The sequence below is a fragment of the Scomber japonicus genome, chromosome 11, assembly GCF_027409825.1.
Source record: "Scomber japonicus isolate fScoJap1 chromosome 11, fScoJap1.pri, whole genome shotgun sequence".
Taxonomy (NCBI): domain Eukaryota; kingdom Metazoa; phylum Chordata; class Actinopteri; order Scombriformes; family Scombridae; genus Scomber; species Scomber japonicus.
Genome location: NC_070588.1, coordinates 12726243 through 12747212, shown reverse-complemented (window position 1 = coordinate 12747212; position 20970 = coordinate 12726243). Strand labels below are relative to the sequence as shown.

Sequence of the window (20970 nt, the reverse complement as noted above, 5' to 3'; positions counted from 1 at the left end):
CTATGACCATCAACTTGTATTTTTTGACAGCGCTGCATTTCTTGACTCTTAACAGTGGGGTCCTGTAGTCTGGATGCCTTTCTTAACTCTTGTATTGTTGTGATAGACCTGTTTGACTTGATCCAAAAACAGTTGTCAGTGCAGTGTGTCCTATACCAGCTGTCTGGATGATGAGGAAAAGTAGAGGAACAATTTATTGTGTATGACAGACACCGACAACCAAACACAACAAAAACTTTAGTGAGCAGATGCTTGGACAATCTTTGTCAACCAAATTCTGTCGTAAGTGTACTGGCTAATAATTGGAAATCTGACAGACTCACAAATGTCCCTTTTTATGCCACCGTGCTTGTGACAGCCAGTGCCAGAGGCATTATGTTTTTCAGATTGCCCGTCTGTCCGTCTATCTCATGAATGCCTTGAGGGAATTTCATTAAATTTGGCATGAACATCCAGTTACACTCATGGATGAACTGATTAGCATTTGTTGGTCAAGGTCAAAGGTCAATATAACCTCACAAAATATGTTTTTATCATAACTCAAAAATTCATACGATTCATATGATCAACTTTCACACAAATATAAAATGAAAAAACTTTGCTGTGACAACAAAATGTTCTGCAAAAAACACTTCTGGTTACTATTCAAAGCCATAACTCACAGAACAGAAGGGGAGATTGTGACCATATTTCACATTTGTTCTGATATTGAATTGGTGACAACAATCTTGGCTGCCCACCTTGAAACTGGTGATTTTATTAAAATTCTTTCAAAGTCTTCATATGAGTCCAGAAATACGCAACTTGACTGGCTGACCGAGGAACGACTGACAGCCACAAGACGCTATTTATAGTTCCTGCTTGCCTTGATCTTGTCAGAGTACATTCACAGAGAATTAAATATCAGTTTTCTTTACAATAATATCACAGCATTGAAACTACCTCATTTGATGTTGTCAATTGTAATAACTATCCCAGAGCAATGGGGATGTTAATGGAGATTTATTCAGGAAATATTTATTACTAATAGAGATTTGTGATGACATAATGAGCCCCCAAAGGACCACTTACAGAGCTCTAAGTGGACATCCATGACTGACTGACACTTGAAACGTCATTATTTAAGGAGAATAATTGTGATTTGTCAGAAATCAGTGTCACTGGGATTCACAGTGTAGCATTTAAGATGTAAGTCAATGGTCGCTCAAGGACAAGTTTAAAGTCTGTGTAAAGTAAGAATAAATATGTGTTCTGAGTTTGACATACCACAGAAAAATGTGTTGTTAACCAAATTAAATATTATGGATTATGAAAATGCAACTATATCTTTTTCTGCTATGTCCTAATATTATTGCAAGTGTACAACAAATTAACTATTTTTAATTTAGTTTTGTTATGCAGGCATTGCACTGAAGACAAATTCAGGAATATCTGTTTCTTTTCACTGTAAATCGCTTTTTCCTGGGAGAGTCACTTTCCTCCTGAATTATTAAATCTGCTGTCCTTGAGAACAAAACAAAATATTGTCAAGCATGGCAATACTTTCCTCGGTAAAATCTCATTGTTTTAAACACTACCTGGAAGGTTAGAGTCAACTGACAATGATATTATTATGCTGTACCAAGATTAATATCATTTTATATTAAACTCTGAAAAAATACAATACCAAAGCTATAATTCTCAAACATTAAACCCTTCAGGGTTTTGATTACACATTTTTTCATGAAATGAGGGTTGAGGACAGATGTATCACTGATTATATCTCATGGACAGTCTCAGTCATGGGTAGAAGCAGTAGAGCATATTGTTGTGAGTGAGATTGAAGTGAAGCTGTGGATGGGAGAAAGGGTTCGCAGGGACAGGGAATGGATTGTTGACTGCAATCTGACTGCAATCTATCAGTCCCCAAATTGTGTTGCATGTACCAAAAAATGTTGCTTACACTATATATATGCCTCCATGTTCATAAATATTCATCCGAGAAACCCATTTCTGTTAATATAAAAAATGTCTAAATGAACATGTTTATGACTGATATTTCAATTTCCAGTGTGAAAATAGGACTTTTTGTGTGTTGACAGATCGCTAATAATTGTATTTTCCCCACTCATCTTTTTGCTCATTTCAGTTGTGCTGCTGGATACAACGTCTGTGCTTGGAGAGCTCGGATGGAAGACTTATCCTATAAACGGGGTAAGGACTTCAACCTATGCTTAAGATTATTGCATTTGGTCTTACTGTCCAGTGTATCGTATCAAAATGCACGGCCATTGCTGCATCAACAAGATCAATTATATTGATGGTAACAGGTCAGAACGGGTAGCAGGGAACTGCTTCATATTCACATCTTTGTTTTTGTTCAGACCCCTCTGTCCACATGGGAAATAATGTAACTTGGAGACAGACAATGAGCCAAGATCTCTGAGGAGGCTTCCCTAAAGGTGTTCAATCTTCTATTGTCAATTCCTGTCCTGTTTATGTCACTATACACCCACATAAATATTTCACGAACTCTTTAAATAGCCAAAGGAAAGCAAAGAGTGACAATCAATCCAGACTGAGCTCACAAAGCCTTTGTAACTGCTACATTTAATATCAATGTTTTGACTGCATTTTCTGTATATGAATTATACATTGTTGAGATGAGAAGACTACCACTTTGATAGCCATAATGAAGTCAAACTCCAACACACAAGTCATTTGCTCCATCTGCCATCCCTAAACTTCTTAATCTCAGGAGAGCATGAGTTAAAGAAGTTTTAAAGTATTCTTCACCTCCAGTTACATCCCAGGTACTAGAGAAACAATAACTGCATGTATTCTACCTTACTATGTCAGTCAGCTACCCAAAAGGGGTATTCCCATTTTGTTCTGGCAGTAAGTGCCTCCAGCTTCACAGCAGTATCTTGTCCAACTGAAAATCAGAACTCTGGAAAAGCAGCAAGTTCCAAACTGAAGGCATTGACATGATGAAATATAGATGTGCTTACAATGAACTGTAACGTACTTAGATCAAAACTGTGTTGCATCAAAAACCTTTCCTTCTCTGTGCTGTCAGAATACCTAAGGGAGTGATTGGAAATGCCTTTGTGATATATACGGTAAGCAACAAAGACAGAATTGGATAACCTCCACCTTTAGTTTATCTCTCCATACTTTTTACTATGGCATAACCCAAGTCAAGATAGAGACTGATCACAGGAAAGAGGCAGACGCTATCCATTGAGTCTATGTCAACTCTGACTGTGTTAAGTCCTTGTTTGCCCATGTTCAACTGTCCATTTTCACCAACTGATGGTTACCCATTTGTGTTTATTGTCAGGAAAATGCCTGGGGCTGTTGACCTTCTTTTATGCAGCGTCTTTCAAAATGTCAAGTTTAAAGTGCTTTACTTTATTAGGTATCTGCTTGTGGTTACAATTTTGATATTTGTCACAGCTTATCAGTTATGGTCCGTCAAGACAGTGTTTGTGTTTTGTTTTATTGAAAATGATCTTAGTTGATTGCTGTGCAGTGCATCCATGGTTACAGTGTGAACAAGCTGTGTAGTGACCTTTTTTCCCTTCTTGTGGTGGCTGATTGAGAGTACTTCTGTAGATTAATACTAACTGGTTTTGAGCAGCAAAAAATGAAAAAAAGAAAAGGAAGGAATGTCCAAAAATGAAGTCAAAGTTGAATTCAATTCAGGTTTTATTCTATCTTTCAGTGTTACACTACCATATGCATATTTTGTGAATTTCCTATCTTTCATTGACATCTTAGTCTTCCTCAGATGCTTTCTCACTGAAGTCTTGGTTGTATTGACTGATCAGGAGCTCATGGTTCCATGACTTTTGGTGGATGTCTTCCAATGAGCAATCCACTACAGCATTAATGAAAGGAATTTGTACATTGTTCAGGTATGGTCCTTTGGAAAGATCTTCCTCTCTGAAGATGTCACAGGCATTTCCTTATGTATGTGCACTGCAGATAAAGCAATTAAATCGTAGCTATCCAATCCAGGGATGTGGAGACCTGTGACAAGATGAGATGGTACATACTTCTCTTGGGTCATAGTATTCAACAAAATGCTCATCTCTCTGCTATTGATATCCAAGTTAGACAAGTCACTCACTTTGAATGCTTTTGATTTGGACAAGAAGCCCAAATGTGAATTGAAGGTGACAGGTTGACTATGTGTGGCCCCCATCTGCTGCACATTGCTCTGTTTATGGGCTTTTCATCTTTTCCTTATACTGTATGCCAGGTGCCTTTTGCAATCCTATCTAGTGTGCCCTTTTGGGAGACATCAAAAAACACATTCCATTTGTTCCTTGTTTGGGCTTTTCTTGAAGTCAGGACACATTGCGAGTATGTGCTAGCCATTGCAAAAAGTACAGTGGGCTGGTTGAGCTCATGGGTCAATACTTGTGGCAAAACTTCTATTCAGTGTGGGCCTGGACTGATACTTGTATTTATCATTTTGACTTTATCTTGGAGATTGCCAAAGACTGGGTCAGAGCAAATTCAGACTTGCTTATCAAGAACTTTACAAGAGTCACTCTAATGTGTTTCTGCTCTTGCTAATCACAGACAACTGATCTTATTTTTCACAAACTTTGAATGGCAGCTTACATACCGTGACCTTAAGGCAGGATGCCAAATCCAGCATGTCCAGATATGACATATCCTGCTTTGAATTACAGCACCCTCTGAAAAACAGTGAGTATGCTTGTAAACCCTTCACATCTTCAGCTCTAATTGATGACCAGGTAGCTTGTTCTATGTAGGCACTTGCAACTCCATATTTATATTTATTTATTCCCATAACTTATTCCACTCTTTTTAGATAGCGTTTAAGTGTTTGAGAGCAATTGCAATACTTTTTGCTTAAAGTGTAGTGGGGACATACCCTGCCCCGCAAAGCTTTGCAGGTTCACCCACATTTCCCCTTCCACACTTCACACTTACTCTATGTGGGGTTTGACTTTAAATGATCCACTGCAGGAGGATCCCTAGGGTCCCCTCCACCCCCACCCTCCCTGTGTCTCTATCTCTCCCTGCAAGGCCCACAGTGGCCCATATCAGGGTTATGGAGGTGATTACATCATGTAGGTCCTGGTGACAGCCGCCCACAGCGTTGAGGAAGAGGAGAGAGGGGGGCCGCAGCCTCCATGATTAAGCTGTCAGCCTTCTCCCCTCCTCACTCATCCAGGATCCTCCGATTTACCATTAATATTTAAGGCATCGAGGTGAGAGGGCCTGAGGGAAGGTGTGAAGATCTGGGGAGGTAAAATAGTTTAAATCCCCTTCACTACCTGGGAGCCAGCAAGAATAAGTCAATCCCCACCATATTAGACACAGCCTGGTATCAGGCCAATACAGCAGTACACCATGTAGCTGCCTATCAGAGCCACACTAGTTCTGGTTCCAGATATAAACAACCGTCACTCACTCCTGCCCAGTACACATCTTAAAATAATTTCATAAGCAGTAACTTTTCCAGCATGATTACCTGATGGTGAGTTTGCCAGGATAACTGCTCATGATATGAAATTGAAAGTGATGTGGAAATAAGGTGTATATTTATGGATGAGTTTTACAAAAAGACAGCAAACAACTCTTGTAATGAGAGAAAGGTGAGTGGTTGTATAGAGGACAAGGGTTAACCACAAGAACATTATGGTGGTCTGTCAGAATTACAACGCATGACACTGTAGTTGTCTGCATAATCTCAACAACAGTGATGTTAAAGCATCCTTGAGCTAGACACTATATTCCTCTACATGTCACTGTCAAATATTAAGAGTAAGTGCATCAGCCATTAAAAATAAAATACAATAAAAATCTGTTATTGACGATGGAGAGTTGTCAGTGGCAAAATTGACGGAAAAGGATAACTTCCACCCCTATTTTGAAATAGCAAATTTATGAGAGCAGGTCAAAACATAAAGGTTTACTCACTCCTCTTCTTTCCAACACTTCCTCACTAAGTAAATTCATTACTGTATATTAATCAACACACATAGACTCATAATAAATACTTGCTTCTCTAAATCCTCTTGCGTAAATCTTTGCGTTTGAGAGATACTTTTAATTATGACGAAAGATGTGGCTAATTTTCAGCCGTTAGAGTGTGAATCGCTTGCTATAGCAACATTTACGTATGTGTGATTATCATAGGAGCCTGGGAATAGTTTTAATCTAAATTAAAATAACAGGGAGAGTAGACTGAAGCACTTTAATCAAATAATTAATTGTTCTTGGTTTCACTCATCACTTGAATGCATTTCCCTATAGGTCCACATTCTAGACGTATGCAGCTCCCTGGAAAGCTGTAAACATATGTTTAAACACTAAACACAGCCGTATTGTCTTTGTCATGCCCAACCTTCAGTGCAAGGTGCCCATTTATTATTTTAGACCTGCTCTGCTTGAAAAATGAATTGGCCTGCAAGGGGAAACGTTGCAAGGAGGATTGTTGTTATGTTTGTCAATGACTTTACTGAATGTGGGAATATCCTCAGAGCGAGAAACACATTCACCCTCAAAGATTTCACTCATTAGATTTGTGCATATTGAACAGCCATTGATCTATACCATGTCTTTCAAGGACTTTGATGCTGCAAAGTTTCTCTCCAGTAAAATGCCAACAGCAGGCTGATGCTTCAGTGGAAAAGTTGTTGAAAAGTTGTTTTCATGAGGAAAGCATGTCTGTTCTCTGCCTTTCTTTCCATGTTCTGGGCAGTGGAGGGGTGAATGAGAGAGACAGAGTGAGGAGAAGGAAAACAGGGTTGATTTGCCGTCTGCATGCAGCCACAATAAGCTCCACTCAGAATGGGCAGACACACTGCTGAAATATGCATGAGTCATGTCCCAGTGGTAAGTGGGGGGGGAGTGGGCATCTTATTTATTAAATTACATGAAACAGATTTAAGGGATAAGAATGCCAAATGTTGCCTTTTGTTTTATGATGGCAATTGAGCATAGGCAGGTTGGATGACAAAGAATGATAGTTGTCCATCATAAAGGGAGTGAATAATGCTACTTTAATCTATTGTCAGAGGTCCCTAAGCAGCCAATAAGTCAGATCTACCAGGGGCGTATAAACACAACATTATGTAAGCAGGGGGCACAACAGCGGTACATTGGTTTACTGCTGCTGGAACACTGCTCAGTCAAATATTAGGCTCAATACCTCACAAGTGTTCAACTCACAGCAATTAGGGGTGTAACAGTACAAAAAAAATGAATGGTTTGGTATCAGTTTCGGGGTCACGGTTCAGTGGGGTTTTGGTAAAGTAGAAAAAAAGAAAGGTAATTGGTCTGAAAAATATAAACATCCAACAATTTCTCATTGGCCAAAACTACAACTGGAACAGTTTAGTTGTGCTGCAGTGGAAACAGTTTGGTTGTGCTGCAGTGGAAAAGGTAAACAACATTTCTGCTTCTTGCAAGCAGTCAAGACACCTGCTGGCAGCTGTTTATGCTGATTTATGGTCTAAGGGCCTGATTTACTAAAGGTCTGTGTGTGAAAAAACAGGAGCAAACTTGACATCACCCACAAAACATGTGCAAGCTGATCCACTAACGCAGCGCACTGAGGTTTGCATCTTTCAACTATGTAAGATAGTACGTGCTAGCACGTTTGCCATAATGAATATGCAATGTGGGGAGTTTTTCTACCTGTATTAATATTTTTTTGGTAATATTTGTTTTTGTTAACCTCTTCCACTAGAACCTGATCACATTTCATTTTGCACTTGCAGCTTTCTGCTCGTCCAAACTCTCCATAAAGACACGCAAAACCCTCATTTAAATACTGCTGTCTTCATTTACGCAGTTATTCTTAGTAGATCACCCGCAATACACACGCAAACGAAACCCGCAATCTATTGCACTGTGCACGCAATTTAGTACCCACTATTTTTCCTGTCTCAAAACTGGTTCTTACAACGTGCTTCCTGATCATGTCAGAAATCAAATGGTTTTGTTGTTGATCTGAACAGCTTCACTTAAAGCTACTCTTACCATTATTGCATTTCACACAATATTTTGAAAAAACTTGAACAGCAACAACCCCTCCCCTCCGATGTCCCACCCCCGCACTCCCTTCCCCTCTGCGAACGTCCACTATATATATATATAGTTTTCTTTTCCCCTGTGGGAGCGGCTGGAGGTGGAAGCCGTGGCCCGGCCGTGGCATTGTCAGTCGCTACTGTCTGTTTACGGCTATGTCAATGGATCATGGATGTATTATAATGCCGTGGATCCACAACATATTCTCTTCCAGGTGGGGGTGCGCGTGCGATTACATAATGCGGAAAGATAAAACAGGCAGTTCCCTCGGCCAATCATATCATTCGGACCGAATGAGTTTTCACAGAATATTATGAGAATGGAATAATGATGAGTTTCTATGCCTGGTGGATCTCTCTAACATTTTAGAGTGACATTACCTTATTAATAGTATTTTAACCTAAAAAAAAAAATGTGTAAAAATGTAACAAAGGTAAGGGTCGCTTTAAAGATGGATTGGAAAGCTGACCATCACAGAAAGGGGAGGGGGACAGGGAGGTGTGATTTTATATCACTATGGGGATAGAGAGCTTATTTTAACAGTAGTGTTGTACTCTGTCAGTATTATGGGTCTCTTTTTTGTCATTTTGACTGCAGCGACACTATGAACCAGCTTGCATACATCCATGAGCATGCTACAGTAAAGTGATTCACAGCCAAATTGTTCCCGGTGGAACTAGCACTCTAGAATTATTGTTCCACACATGGGATTAAGTGGTTTGTTAATCTATGTTGACAGTAATTGGTACGCAGAACTTATTCTTTGTAGAACTATATGTACCAAACCATAATGTCCATACCGTGACAGTTTGGGATGAATAGCAATTCATTTGTCTCAGAGTGCCTGTATGTGTGCATGTGAGTTTGGTTTGTGAATCTTTATATTTAAGGGATACTTTTTTTCTAATAGTAACCAGTGAGTGTACCACTATCATTTATAATATGGACATGATGCAGGTTGTTACATTTTGAATTTAACTGAGAATCAATACAACAGTAAACACGTTTACTGGCAGACAAGCCTGCTGATGAAGCAACAGTTTTGATCTTATTGTGTTGCAAAAGGGTCAATTTAAAGGTCACTTGAAGTACACAATATGGTTGCCATGAAGCCCCAAATTTCAAGACTGGCATCTACATAGTGACTATTAATCTGTAATTAATCTGAAGACACAGTGAGAAGTGATTGATGCCATTAAAACATTGTTATCTTTTTTTAATCCACACAATGCATCAACCTGGTAAAATATATCATAACTAATTATTATTTTGGTCTTTTCATGGAATGTGTTGTCAGTAAGAAAAACAAAGAACTGCTGCCTTATCTTTTAATGCTTGGAGTTAAAGCCCCTGATTTTTAGTTTATTTTTATTTTTAATTTGCTTCAATCCAAAAGAAGACTCTACTGTCCATTCACTTTTGGATGTCAAATTGTTTATGTAGCTTTCATGTCCATCATGCAACTTCCCACAGTGTTAAAATGCACCATGATAATACCTAGCAAGAGTTAACTCTGGCAGCTGCTCATTGACGTAAAGTCCTCTGAACAAATCGCTCTGTCAGTTTTGGGATAAGTTTTCAGAGGATTGCCGTCAGATTTAGGCTTTGAGTTTGGATGGGGATTGGCAGGCAGAGAGTTAAAACGACAGAGATAAATAAGAAAACAGAGACAAAAACGAAGATAGAAAGACATGTTGAGGCATCTTTGGATGTAATTTGTGTAAATGAATAAAATGACAAATGCATCACACACATTCAAATGCTTAAATACTCAGGAAGACATTTGCACACCCTATCAAGCCTCTTTACTTTCGCCCAATACTAATCCTTAATCTTTTTATTGCAATGTTTAACTGCAGTAATTGATTGTAACTATGCGACCTAAGGCTTATCTCAAAGCACTTCCTCCCTGCCTAATACTATTAGCCTTGAGAGTGAGAATGGACAACAGAGAGGTGGAGAGAGAGTCAAATCTGTATGTCAATGTCCTTTATAGCTCAGATAAACTTCTCTAAGGCGTTCTGCTGAGTGATGGCCAGCAGTGCTGCTAGAAAGGAAAAAAAAGGAATAATCCAGAATCACTCCATTTCTCCCCATGGAGGCTCTAATATAAAAAAAGGTATGATGATTTAGCACACCAGTGTTCGTCTCGGGGACCTCTGCCATAACCGGGCTTAAGCAGTGCTGGGGGATTCCTTAATTGGCTTGTTTCTTGTCAGGGACACCACCAAGGCCGATATCTAATGCACTCCCAGTCGGCATCTCGCTGACAGCAGAACATATCCTGACAGCTTTTGGGCTAGCCCTCACCGTGTGAGGAATACAGCAAAGCTGAGTTGGAGAAAAAGAGAGAGAGAGTGGGTAGGTACTGGATGGATGCAAATGGAAAGAAAAAAAGAAAAGTGAGGGAGGAAGGGTAGGAAGGAGGCTATCAGTGCCTAGCTGAATGCAGGAGCTGAATGTGTGAATACAGGAAGTACTGGCTGCCAAGGAGAAAAAATATAATATGTGGTTGATGTAAGACAGGTATAGTTTAGACAGACATACTTATTTTGCGGAGTGAACCCGTGGAATCATTGTAGTACACTGTTTTAAATACAAATGGATCAATAATTCACTCTAGATACTCTCTAGATACTTTTAGCTAACAATATATTGAAAAAATACAGTGGTACACATGCAATGCACCATACAATATACAATAAATGCCATGTATAAAAGTTACTTGTCACTACAATCATTACTTCAGAGAAACTCAAGATCATTTCTTAATATATCTGCACTGTAAAAATCAGGACAAAATGCAAAGTCCTTGTTCTGTGCTAAAGTGCATTCTGATATTCAGCAGTTGTTAAGATTAGGCTTAACCCACACTGCACCCCGCACTGAATACTCAAAATGTCCCTTAAAACTAGACAGATATGCTAAAATAGAAGATGAAAAGTGAGGGAGGAAGGGTGCTTACTTCAAGCAATGAAATCACACTTATTTAAGACAGAATTCTTTGAAATGAGTATTGTAGTCCCTGGTTGAGCAGATTATAAGAATCCATATCATAAAAATAAGATAATAACTAGCAAATAAAATCTTAAAATTAGATTTTTGTTTTCAGGCACAGACACCTTTATTGATAGTGGATAGACAGGAAATCATGGGAGAGAGAAGGGGGTGTGACATGCAGCAAAGGTCCTCCAGCTGGGATTGGAATGAGGGTCTGCTGCATACATGGCATACGCTCTTACCCACTCGACCACCTGAAAGCCCTACACTTGGCAATGACTTTCTTGTCGGATGCTGTTGAATCTCGCTCATGTATTGATGGTGATTATATGCCATATAAAATAGAAATCCCAAGAGCCGTTGATAGCCTTATAGATTTCACTCCATATTACAGCTTTACTGACAAGGATATAGTATATGTGCCAATGAAATACAACCTTGGGGATGTGATTGGACTACACAAAGCCTCACCAGATGTAGGCCTATTGTAAAAGGCACTGTGTTTCATATCAATGTAATTTGATTAGCAAACTTATATGCATTATTGACACTTTCATATAGCAATTTTTAGTCATGTGATTAAATTGTCTTTTCACATAAATCTTTCAGCAATCTCATGAGCTGAGTTCATGTAGAATTCAATTGCAAATTTATTGCTAAGAGTTTTGAGTAAGGCTCTTCAGGTTGATCTTGAGGTTGATCTTGAACTTTGTTTTGATATATGTCTGCTATTAACTATAACTCTTAAATGGTATACAGTCGTTGACACTTTTGAAACTTTTTTTTGTAAAAAGAGACTTTTCAGCAGTAGTTGTGTTAAGTTGCATCGTCATAGTTGTAATGTTTTCGAAGCCAGTGAATAAATAACAACCAACAACAATAACCAACAACAATCATTTCTTAGAATTCTTATTTAAGAATAGCCCTGTCTTAAAATAAGGAAAACAATCTTGTGCCTTTGCTTAAATAATTTGTAATCTATTGCCGTACCTTGTTACTGGTTAAACACAGCTTGATATTAGCTGGAAAAACTTATTAAGACAAAGTGAGATATATTTTCTTAAAATAACACGTTTTCTTATGTAAAAAATGCTTGACAAGATTATTTTTCTAATTTTCTTGAAACAAGTCTTTTTTTACTTTCTTAGATATCAGTTTTTGCAGTGCACCTGTGTTAGCCAAATCAAATGGGTATCATTGTTCCAGCATTCATGTGTAGGTTCATTGCAAGTGTTGTGTTGTTGTCCAGGAAACACAAATATATTTTTTTTCTTTTTAATCTGAAAAAGTGGAGCTTTTGATGTCAGAATTTCAGACTTGAGAAATATGCACCTATCTTTTAAACATGATTAGGTATTTAAAATAAAGTGTCTCTCTTTTTTTACTAGTAAAGAGAAATGCAAGTGAGAAGTTTCAAATTTTTGCCAGCACTGACTGTCAAATGATGCCAGTGGGAGATTATTTCAGCTGTAACTAATTAACATAATTGCCATATGTCACCCAAATGCCAAAATGTAACTTGCCTTATTTAATTTTAATGGTCTCCTCCAGCCCTCTACTAGAAACTATATTTATATACTACTCAATTGCAACAGCACATATGTTTTGAAGGAAATATAATGCTACTCAAATTATGGTTTCTGTCAACAAAATGAGAAAACTTTTTTAATTAACATATCTTGCAAGTCACAAAAATGTACCTTTAAGTAAAATGTTCATTTTACTCAAGGTAGTCTATTGTTTTTCTTCTGAAATATCGAATGTTGAGGTACAATTTCACTTGTTTATCGTCATGTTTAGGCACTGACAGCATTTGGTTAACGTTCAGGAAAAATCAAGTCTTGTTTAAAACAGAAAAATGTCTTCGGTCACATGAATCGCACCATGATCTGTCACTAACCTTTACCCAATTGCTTTAACCTTTAACCTTTAACTGTTGTTACCACATGCACCACATGTGAACCTTGGTCTATCCGGACCTGCTCCATACAGCTTCAGTGAGGTATATAAATGTATTGCTGGAACATTCAAATAAATATTGCCTGTGAAGATAATCCAGGCACTGGTTGCCTTTACCATCACAATGTCATTTGGAAAACTATTTTGTAGTGTATATAGACAGGGTTGTCTCTATAAGCTGGAGTTAGCTCAAAATCATTTGTCAAAGAAAGAAGCAGCATTCTTTGGTCAGTAGTGATATGTGTCTTTTTTAGTGAAATGATCAGCTGATCAGTATTTGGAATATCTCACATAGACAAAAAAGTTTCTGCCTTTTATTAGATTAATATGAAAATAGTCCTCCAGTTTCAAACTCCAGTATCTGGAGCAAATTAGCTCGTTAAAAATACATTTAGCAAAATAAATAGGTTACACCTGTTATTCCAGTGTGTCAGGTACACATTTAATCAGTGTTTCAGGTGTTTACCTAATTTTCAGGTTGTAGCAACAGGTTATGAACATTAATTATGTCATTAGGTAATTATAGAATAAAGATCTTCTTTTGTCTTTTACTGAGACTGTATGACCAAGAAGGGAAAATCCTCCTTCTCTCTCTTTTTAACTGTCTTCATCTGTGTGCATCTCCATCAATTCCTCTTCCTGTCTCATTTTTTTCCCTCCCTGAGTATCCTGAATTCATCCACCTCCCTTTTCCACCAATTTCTCCTCCCCCTCACTTCATCTTACCTTAGCCGTATTGTGATGTCAATGCACTGGAAGGGAAAAACTAGGTGTGTGTGTGTGTGTTCAGTTTAAGATGAGACAACGAATGCTACAGAAACTAAATGCATACCCAAAAGGAGACAGACAGAGAAAGAAAGAAAGACAAGAAAGGAAGGAAGAGAGACTTGCAGCAGTGAGACAGAAAAGAAGATTAAAGCTGGCAAATCATTTATTTTTAATAGGTAGTTAGACCAAGAGTTCTATAGTTATACCAGTATTCTTGATCAATAATGCAGTGGCACAGACATTCAAACACTTGGACAGCTAATCTGACAGATGGTCATAGTTTATATACAATTCAGACAGAATGAGTCAAGAGTCTCTGAAAGATTCTTTGTAGCTCCATTATGAACTGATGTATGAAAGGCAACATAACATGCTTTTGTTATTCTATGTTATTTTTATACTGTTATGATGTTGGATGTCTATGGTAAACACACGTAGTCACAGCTCCAAAACTTGAGGTGAACGTCAAAAGCCCAGACTTCAACCTGCACTGAATGCTTTGTTTGCATTATTACCTCTAGTTCCTCCTCATGAAGAAGTTAGCTTGTTCGCAAATGTCCACAAACACGTGTCCATGTTGTTGCCTTTGTTGCTAAGGTTGTTCAAGTTGTCCACTCACATCTTCGGATCAGTGAGATCCTACAACTACTTTTTGCTAATATAGTCTCCAGAGCTGAGGGGCAACTTCTCAAAGCTGGAAGACAGAGGCAGAACTGAGGGGCTGTACAAAGTTTTGTCTTTTAAATTGCAAATCATGCAAAGATATACCAGTAGAGCCCCACAATGTAAATATAGACCTGGGAATGTGCACATGTCTCAGTTAATATCGTAAGAAAGAGCCTTCAGGTATTCTGTTGATTCTCATGTTTATATGTATTAGTCAGTGTTCCTGCTTGGCAACTCACACTTGTATTATTCTTTAGGCTGTTCATCTTCCATGTACAATTTTGGCACGTAACTATAGTCTTGCAGTGCTGCTGACACATATGCAAAAAATACATGCACTTTGAACGTGAATAGTATGCTATGACTTTTATTAGCAATGCCACATGAAGTTTTCACACAAAGTGCAAAAACAGTTTTTGCACAAACATACATGATGCACATATTGTCATGCACACTCATACACATATACCAAAAGAACAGTGAGGTGGCCCAGTTAGAGGAAACCAGCCCAAGGTCATGGTACTTTATCTCTAGTAGGCTGTTTACTCCTGTCTGTTTCACTTGACTTGCATCAGAAAAATATATTACAGTGGCACTGACATATGTCACTCTATTCCATACCTGAACCTGAAGTCTGCACTTTTCTAGTAATTAATGCATCCAAGCCCCCAAAAGACAGTACGTCGGAGCCATAGCAGACAAACAAACAGCCAACCAACATGGCAGACTTTTATATACTACTTATAAGTGTTTTCAGAGACTAAAAAACGTCATTGCTACTGTTAAATGCTAAAGACTTGTGTGGTATGTGTAGCTGTTTTAATAGAGAGCTGTAGTAGTCCAATTCTGGGGAAAGCACTGAATGAAGAGTGGGTGGTACTGTAGGTGGGAAAGTGGGCGAATACCACCATATATCAAATCAATCTCTTATTCAGCATTGTAGCAGCTCTAGCAAGTATTACTTTCCCATGTCTTGGATAACGTTTGCAGGTATCTTACTGCAAGACTGATAGAGAATGTACAGAAATATCAATTCACCTTCATAAGATGCTCACAGATTTAAATATTCGAAAAACGATCTTCCTTCAGGAGGGCCGGATGTTCTATCAACAGTTGAGAATCTTTCTGTGTCTCTCAGATTATGTGTGGTTGATTGAAACAGGGTTTGTCTTTGGAGTTGTCTATATGGTGTTGTAATAGCTTTGTGCCTAGCAGAGCGATCGCTGTGCTCCATCAAGCTCTGACACATCCATTTGTCACACTCTCTGTGGTCAGATACACAAACACACACATTAGGATGTTACTCCAGGAAATGTGTCCCAGTCTGCAATACATATGGTTTTATTGTATTTTGATGTCAAAACAGAACAAAATGCATCCTCACCTGTTGTGTTGTTTGGACATGGACATGACAGTGAACTGCTGAAAAAGCAATTGAAGAATATGCAACCTGACACTTTAAAATTGAATAGAAAAATGTCCCAAACAGAGATTTATCAAGGCTAACTTGACATTTTATACTGTGTCTGATAAGTGAAGTCGATATAGTGACAAGCTAAAGTGGAAGATGCACCATCAGTAGCAGATCTAATCCCTTCAGCAAATATCACTTCATTGCCTCATTTCTTATCATTCTTTTTGTATTATAGGGGATTTTTGGGTCACAAAAATACATCTGTATAAAATAAAATAAATACAATGCAATTAAATTTAAACAGGATATGTTAGTATTTACAACCACTTCCATCAAGATTACCCTACTATTTTAACTTGTAGTGTGGTGCTCTAACTCTAATTGTAGGATGGTACTCAGCATGGCAATTACGATCATTGTTGCTCCCACTCTTAATTTTCAGAAGGACTTACATTAATATAGAATGTAGTAGCTGGAAAATGTGTTGCTGGCCCTGTTCCAGTGTCCAGCTCTGAGCTCTAAACCCTCACAGATGTTAATTGATGTCATTTGTGTGATCATTGCAAGTGCCTGCAGTCGAATGTGAGGGCTCCAAATGCTTTATGGGGAATAGCACAGCATGGACCAGTACAATGAGGATCATATTTAGTACACTGTTAAATAATTTGTGTTTGGTTCCTTGTTTTTTTTGTTTGTTTGTTTGTTTTTTACAGGGACATAGTAATGATTAACCAAATGAACATTTTTGGAAATCACCATCATGTCAAAAGAAATAATGAAATATGAAATAAAATACACATATTGATGTTTTAATGTGTGTTTATGATGACAAATTTCCTCTTGCCAAGTCCTTTCCATGTTTGTTTGTTTCTGTGCTTCTGGAGTTCTACTGTCATCCTCTTTTAAACTTCAAATTGCTATGAATTCTGGGTTGTCTCTCGAGCAAAGTCTGCTGAATTGAAGATTTATCGACAAGGTGCATGAAGTGCTCAAAAAGTAATAGTCTGTAAGGGTTGACATTGAAACACTGGATTTGCAGTTGCAGTTTTCAAACATAAATAACTATTTCTGTTTATTTTTTATCAATTGAAATTCATATTTTTTCAACCACCTGTTCATTATTTTTTGATAGTAGAATAAGATAAAATCCCATACAGTATAAATTTAGACTCTTAGAGACTATAGCCACTATGACACCTCTCTCCCCCTGCACTCTTCTACCACCCAGCATCACCACCACCCCCGCCAATCAGTCCTCTCTTTCATGGCACATTGTTGCATCTCAGCAGGAGTTCATAAAATAAAGATGACCACCATCCATCTCTGTTACACATAGATTACACCCTTTACAGCTGCTTATTCACCCTCAGTACACCGTTGCAGCTGGTGAAGGTCATGTATCCTGTCATGCTGTAAATTGAAGTGATTTCCATACATATTCAAAAAGTCAAATGGTTTCCAATGGGTTCAAATTATTTGCATCCATATTCATGGTGTGTGCCTGCTTCAGTCTTGTGAATAGAGACAGAGAGAGATGTGTCAGTTTGTAGGGTCTCAGTTTGAAATAATAGAAGAGTCTATGTCTCTTGCTAGTTGAGCAGCTGTTATATGTAGCTATATAACAAAACTGCCAGTGGGGCAAACAAAGTTCCATTTGAACATATTCAGTCTGAATATTAGTCACCGCTTGCTTTCTCCGTAAATCCTAATTCAGTCCTGTAGATGGATAGGAGTTGCTGCATGGTGTAGCAAATGCTTTGCTAAAAGATTGATCACAGCACTGCAGGAGAAAAACCTTCTCCCTCCTTACTCCTTGTCACCTTTGGTATCAGTTTACTAAACCCTTAACAATCTCAAAGTCACTGCATATAATATCATTTGTATCGAAAACTTCAAAAGCCTACTTATAGACAACCAGTCAGAGGAGAAGGTGAAGAAAAGACAGACCAGAGGTAAATATATAATTGGTATTTGGCTTGTGTAATAAATTAGATGGAAGTCAACAAGCTGCAGAGGGACCACTTACTGAATGCTCCTCTAATGTGAAGATTTAGAAAGGGAAAATATGATAAGATGTGACTGTGATGGTTACATACACTAAATGTCAGTTTTCTAAATTCCACGGCTTTGTAAATTTAACCACTTTGATATGACTATTTACCCTAAAAACTTGCCACAAATACTAGTTCTGTGTAGTACAATGTATTGTATATGTGTATTATAACAATTTTGAAGTGGAAAACATGCAAATATTCCCAAATTTACCATTCCCTGTGTGTGGGTTCCTCATTTATATTATTTTCCTTCTTCAATAAAATTGTGTGAGAGAAGAGAGACAGGGTCACTTGGCCAAGACTCATCCCCTGAAGCTCTGCTTCTTTTAAAAGCAGAGAAACACAAATTAGAGAGAGAAAATGTAAGTTTCCTTCTCAGCTCTCAGGTCAAACTTCAATCTAGATCTATGATCCTACATAAGAAGGTGGGTTTGGGGTCAGACGATGGTACCTATTAGAGGGATATGGTTTCATTGGAAACGAATGCTTTGTCTGGCAAGCTCTCTAAAATGCACTTAACATTTTATACAAATTCTGAGGATGCTGAGAGCTGTGCCTCACCACACGCTTTCTCTGTCTATCTCTATGCTGCTCTCTCTGTCCTAATTGATCGAACAGGCCAGACAATCCCGTATTGTCTGCACTCATTTCCAGTCAGGCTTGTTTAAGCACTATACACTGGAGTCAGATGGCTTTGCTAAGGGAAGATGTCTCTTAGTTTTACCAGAAAGACAGGCAGACAGGCAGTCAGACACTGGTAAGAGACAGCAACACGCTAATTTAGAACCCAGAAGGCAAACCTAAAACAATGCTGTGCACCCTGGAAGTAGCTCTGCAATGTGTCCTAATGGATGTTTTGGCTAACAATCTTTAATGCTCGCCTTCATTAAGATGCCCAAAATACTGTTTTATACTCAAACATTTCAATTTAAGCCTTACTGAAATGCATCGTGTATTCCTTGGCTTTAATGCTGAATACATTTCCTACCTTTCAAAACTAATTATGGTCCATAATCGTTGCATCCTCTTCAATAGAACTTCAAAAAACTTTTATTTTAACTTTAATTTTAACTGCACAAAACTTGGTCAGGTTGCAGTGATAGCTCTGTCACTGCCCAGAAAGAAGGTTGTGGGTTTGAAACTGCCAGTCAGTAGTTACCTTTCTGTATGGAGTTTGCACCATTTCTGCATATGTTTTCCTCCCCCAGATCAAAAACAGGGTTAGTTGAATTGGATCATCTAATTTGGTGAGTGTGAATGGTTGTTTATCTCTGTGTCAGCCCTGTGGCAGGCTGTCTATGCACTCTACCTCTTGCCCGTTATTCAACAGGATGGATAATGGATAGAATGGATGTTTGTTGGCTAAAAAAGGAAAACTAAAACAGAACTTTTTGGCAATGGCTTAATTAGTGAGTGCCCCTTTTCTGAGCTGTAGATTAGGTCACACCATACTATACCTCTATCTGGCACTGGTTTGACACGAGAGTCTTGCATAGGCACTGCATTTGATGTTGACGACACTTTACACAAACATCCATCCACTGCAACATCTTCCCCAAGATTTTGTGTGGTGGTATAAAAATGTCACACTACTATGTGTTTTGCTACTGAATGCAAAGTAGTTTTAAAGTGTTTGCTGAAGTGACCAGTTTTTCTGAAGAGGACTGTCATTATTTCAAAAAGTGCAAAAGGTCACTTGTCACAAAAATCCATCTGTCTGTCTATCTCTTAGTCTTCTTAAAATATTCATATTATATTTTGGACCTTTCTTTTTGACAAATGATGGCTTTGCCTGCTAAGTATTCTCTGTTTTGTTTTTTGCCATTATTTTGAGTTGTTACTTTTTCCTAAAATTCAATTCTATGTGTCATTGGCTGTTTGTAGTATAACTGTGCTTCAGTTACGTGCAACAAACCTAAATCCATAGTAATTGTTATTCTTACCATAACCTTCTGTTGTTATTCTAAAGCACTCCTTTAGCACTCCTTTTCTGAGTATTTTCCTCATCTTATCCATTCTTATGAAATAATATTTTTCCCTCAAGCATACATAAGCACTGCAAAATGCACGGGCGCACACACACACACACACACACACACACACACACACACACACACACACACACACACACACACAAACATCATCCACAGTTACACCCCACCCCTCCCACTTTCAACTCCTGTCCACTCTGTCTTACTGTTATGTGACTCCTTTGCTTTTCATCTCCCCTCTTCCCCATCTTCTTGATATCTCTCTCTCTTGTGTTCATTTTCATTACCTCTCTCTCTCTCTCTCTGTCTCTCTCACCCTCCTCTCTCTGTCTCTCTGACAGCCTCTTCTTAACAGAGAGCAACAGACTGTGAAAACAGGGGAGAGGCAATGTGCTGTGGATGTGTTTGCGTGTGTTTCATCCTGCATATCTGCAGAGGGAGGACAGTATAATTAACTAAATGAAACATTAGAATTGAAGTAATATTTATCATGTTACTCAAGATAACAACATTATTTTATTATTTCTGTTTAATCATTGCTTGTCATCTTATAGTACTGCTGCATTCAGGTGCACCCTGAGATTTGAATGCAAGAGGTTTTAGTTGGAAATGTTTACCAAATAGGCCTTTACAAGAAAAAAAGATATATGTTCATATTTATAAAATGAAGCAACTCTGTGCTGAATTGACTAAATGAACAGGAAGAAACATATATTTGTACTGATTGAATGCTACATTTATTACACAAAGACTGATAAAGACACCAACAATGACAAAATAACAGCCTTTGCTGTTCTTCCAATGGTGTCCATTCTCTTTGCCATAAGGATCACATTACATTTACTTTGTTGGTTCCTTCATATGTTATCAACCATGCTTTCTGGCAGCATAATATTACTGTATGTCAATCAATATAAATGTTTCAGCATTAAGGTTTCTTGTGTGTCAGACCAATACAGTATATACTTGAATTGTGACTGAGAGAAAAAGATAAGAGAGAATGAGATAGTGTTGACCTTTTCTATAATGTGAAATGCCAGAATTGTCTTTATCATTGACT

At 38.1% G+C, this 20970-nt stretch overlaps 1 protein-coding gene across 1 annotated transcript in view; it reads left to right on the top strand.

Annotated features, from left to right (window-relative positions):
• The first annotated feature begins 2136 nt into the window (after positions 1-2136).
• The window catches only part of LOC128367597 (ephrin type-A receptor 6-like), a 161585-nt gene continuing 142751 nt past the window's right edge, over positions 2137-20970 (top strand). The window contains exon 1 of the mRNA XM_053328205.1: positions 2137-2193. The gene's annotated coding sequence lies outside the window, so the exon portion shown is untranslated. The remainder of the gene's footprint in view (positions 2194-20970) is intronic.